General features: G+C 39.4%; 1 non-coding gene across 1 annotated transcript; it reads left to right on the forward strand.

The window, feature by feature from the left end:
• Positions 1–2,169: 2,169 nt before the first annotated feature.
• On the forward strand, positions 2,170–2,276 carry LOC141615597 (small nucleolar RNA R71). Its single transcript, XR_012530011.1, has one exon. It is a non-coding gene; the product is annotated as a small nucleolar RNA R71 (small nucleolar RNA).
• Positions 2,277–4,367: the final 2,091 nt, after the last annotated feature.

The following is a 4,367-nucleotide window of genomic DNA, read 5'->3' on the forward strand; positions in this document are numbered from 1 at the left end:
AAATGGTGGTTTAGGAAGGACTCCACCAAACTCTCATCCAATGTGAGATGTCAAGGGGGCATGTTCAAGGTTTTGTTGATGTTACTCAACACCTTGAAGAAGTAGTCGAAAGCTTGCTCATTATCATGATAAAGATCCTCAATAGACCTTTGCACTTGTTGTTCTCCATGATGGTCTTGGGTCATAGCATTACCAATATAGGGATTGAATATCCCTTCAAACTCATAATCCCAAAGACCGCATACTTCGTCTACTTGATCATTAAAAATGTCTTGAGTTGATGAAGACAACTCTCCTTCTTTCTTGTCTTGGCTAATGAGGCCTTCTTCTTCACTTGTCATGGGTGAGCTTTTCAAGCTCTCAATATTGCAATTTCCTTGTTGTTTTGATGGAGCATCATCCACTTTCTTTTTCCATTGAAATTCCAACTTCTTCCTATCATCTTTCCGGCTATAGTGATCAACCATAAAACATGGCTCATGCAATCGGGGAGCTCTCATAGTCTTGTCAATATTGAAAGTGATGGTTTCATCTCCCACTTCAAGGGTGAGTTCTCCATGCTTTACATCGATCACCGCTCCCGCGGTGTGCAAGAAAGGTCTTCCTAAAATAATAGGAATGTTGGAGTCTTCTTCCATGTCAACAATAACGAAATCCACCGGGATGAAGAATTTTCCAATTCTCACGGGAACATCTTCCCATACGCCTAAAGGTGTCTTTGCTGATCTATCCGCCATTTGAAGGGTGATGTTGGTACATTTGAGTTCTCCCATGACTAGCCTCTTACTTACCGAATATGGCATAACACTCACACTTGCCCCAAGGTTACATAGTGCTTTGTTGATCGCGGTGTCACCAATAGTGCATGGAATGAAGAAACTTCCCGGATCCTTGAGCTTTGGAGGTGAACTTCCTTGAAGAATGGCACTACGTAATTTAGTAAAAGCAATAGTCTCAAGCTTCCGGAGTGATTTCTTCTTTGTAAGGCTATCTTTCATATACTTTGCATAGGCCGGAACATGATTGATCAATTCCGTAAATGGAATTGAGACTTCTAAATTCTTCACAATCTCCATGAATTTTCCAAGTTGGTCATCAAACTTAGGCTTAGCTTGACGACTCGGGAATGGAAGTCTAATCACAATAGGCTCCTTTTCTTTGGCCTTCTCTTCATCCTTCTTTGAAACTTCTTGAATGGTGGGTTCTTCTTCTTTAGAGTTTTCAACAACTCTTTCCTTGTCACTAGCATTCACAACATCTTCATCAATGGGCTTCTTCGGCTCTTCATACCTTGTACCACTCCTCAAATGGATGGCACTCACCGATTATTGTCTTGGGGGATTACCTTGAGGTGGTAATTGCCCATTTTGTCTTTGCGAACTTGAAGATGCTAATTGAGACATTTGGGTCTCCAACATCTTTGTGTGAGCTAGTATGTTGTTAATGGTGATGTCTTTTGCTTGGCTATCCTGCATTTGAGTGAAAAACTCTTGTTGGTTCTTTTGCATTTGGAGGACCGCTTTTTGAACATCAAAACCTTGGTCATTTGAATGAGTGTATGGAGTTTGGTTTTGGAAACCTTGGTTTTGGTTGTAAAAGGGTCTTTGATTTTGGTTTCTCATTGGAGGTGGGGTGTATGTTGGTTGAGGGTTTTGAAAAGTTTGGCTTTTGTATGAGAGATTTGGATGGAATTTGGTGTTTTCATTATAATAGTTGGAATAAGGGGTACCACACTTGTATGCTTGAAAAGCATTTACTTGCTCACTTGTTCCCCTACATTCACTTTAGTCATGTCCCAAAGTTCCACAATTCTCACATATTCCACTTGGAATTGATGAAGATGCCACCATGGCATTAACATGTTGCTTTGGTGATTTTGAGGCTTCTTCAAGTTTAGCCATAGCCTTCTCAAACTTCAAATTAATGGTATCAATATGAGCACTAAGTTGAGCACACAATTGAGTAATAGAGTCCACTTCATGCTTTCCTCCTCTAGTAGCCTTCCGAGGTCTACTATATTGTGAGTTATGGACCGCCATTTCCTCAATCTTGTTCCATATTTGATTATCGTCAACTTCGGTGAACATACCATTTGATCCCATGTTGAGAATGTTTCGGGAGTCTTCATAAAGACCATTCCAAAATTGTTGTACCAAGAACTACTCGCTAAGTCCAGGATGAGGACATGAGTGACAAGTTCCTTTGAATCGCTCCCAAGCTTCATACAAAGATTCTTCGTCCCTTTGTTTAAACCCCGTGATTTGGGCTCTTAGCATGTTAGTCTTTTCCGGAGGGTAGAACTTTTTGTAGAAAGCAAGAGCCAATTTCTTCCAAGAGTCAATACCAAGAGTAGCCTTATCAAGGCTCTTTAACCATTGTTTCGAGGTACCAATCAAAGAAAAAGGAAATAAGACCCATCGAATTTGGTCTTGAGTCACTCCGGTTTGTGAAATCGCATCGCAATAGTCACAAAAAGTCTCCATATGAAAATGAGGGTCTTCACTAGGCATCCCCCCAAATTGGCTTCTTTCGACTAATTGGATAAATGCGGATTTTGCAATAAAATTACCGGTCAAGTGTTGTGGTGTGGGAGTACCACTGGGTAGGTTCTCCTCGGTTGGTACGGAATGTGATGAAAATTTAGGCATTGTGGGTTGATTTTGTGGTGGGTTTTGTGTTGGGTTCTCCTCTCCTTCTCTTGCAAAAGGGTTGATGAACTCAATATTGTTTGGTTGAATATCCACAATCTCACCAATACCTCTCAAAGTATTTCTAGCAGGTCTTCTATTGGTTGTCAAAGTTCTTTCAATGTCGTGATCAATGGGTAACAAGTTACCTTGTGATCTTCTAGACATGCAAAATATCAAACAACTTGAAAACAATTAGAACAAACCTTGAGGAGTTTTACTTCCCCAAGGCAAAGAAAGACACAACTAAGAACAATCAAAGAAAATCAAATCAAGTTAACACCGTCCCCGGCAACGGCGCCATTTTTGGTCGGACTATCGTTTTCGGTTACTTGTCGTTAGGAGCACCTAGACCAAAACAATATTTATAGCTTCACAAACTACTCTACTATTAGTAAAGGGGTAAGTAAAGGTCGGATCCCAAGGGACGGGTATTGATGTAGGATTTTCGATTGCAAGTAGTGGTGTCTAAGGGTGTCACAATTTGGGTTGAGATAAGAAGATCACTAAACTAAATAACAATGTAAATAAACAAGCAAGATGATTAAAATGAGATGTAAACAATTGATTAAAAGCATTAGGGTGTCATGGGTTCATAGTGGATTCATGGTAATTGATCATATAAACATATTCTCAAATTATAAGCAAGCAATTATTGTTGTGATAGGATCGAGTTGGTTTATATCTTACAATCCTAGGAAAATTTGGGTCCCGGAGCCGAATCGATTAGATTGTACAACACCTGCAAGTCGACTTAATCCTCCCTACTCAACTATATGCATGGTCTAATGAGACTCGAGTTGGTTTGTCTTACAAGTCTCATTGAAAAGGTAAGTGATGGGTAAAAAATGCAAGGATTCATAGGCTTGCATTTCATCAAACATAACATGTGCATAAGTTGAGATCACAACAAGAAAGCAAATAAATTATGTGAACATATTAGATTAAGCATGAATCATCCCCCATGTTGGTTTCCCCTAATTCCCCATTAACCCTAGCTAAGGAGACTACTCACTCATTACCAAGTTTAACATGCTAACGAGGTTGTCAAACATATTAACAAAGCAAAACATGATGAATGAATGGAAAATGATTAACAATAATTAAAACAAGGGTTAAGAGAATTATACCTAATGATGATTCCAAAATAATAAGCAAAGAATAATAGAAGTACTTGATGCTTGAGGGAAGGTTGTCAATCTCCCAATAATACCCAAATAATCTTCAATTACCCAAAATAAATGATGAACAATAGAGAAATTAAGGAAATGAGATTTGTATTAATGCTTAATTAAAAGTTAATTACAAGATTAAAATGAGATTAGGAAGAACATAAATAATATTAAGGATTGATGATAATCTAATTAGTACAATGGGGTATCTATAGTGAGGATTAGGTACATAAATTAGGGTTACTAAGGGCTTAAATGACGATTAAGACCCTTAAGAAAAGTTGAGGAAATGCTCCTCTCGAAGGAAGACGCTAGTCTTCTTTTTTCTAGTCTTTCAGAAATATGCGCATCCCGAGTGGAACAAGGAAGAGACATGTTGTACTTGGCAGGAGTCCGAGCGGCCCAGAGGTCGGGACGAGCGGATTATAGTGGTGCAGGATGAGCGGATTGTGTGGTGGGACGCTCGGATTGTAGAGGTCTTGGACGAGCGGACAGGGTGGTGGGTGAT

The sequence above is a fragment of the Silene latifolia genome, chromosome 11, assembly GCF_048544455.1.
Source record: "Silene latifolia isolate original U9 population chromosome 11, ASM4854445v1, whole genome shotgun sequence".
In the NCBI taxonomy this organism is placed as follows: Eukaryota; Viridiplantae; Streptophyta; class Magnoliopsida; order Caryophyllales; family Caryophyllaceae; genus Silene; species Silene latifolia.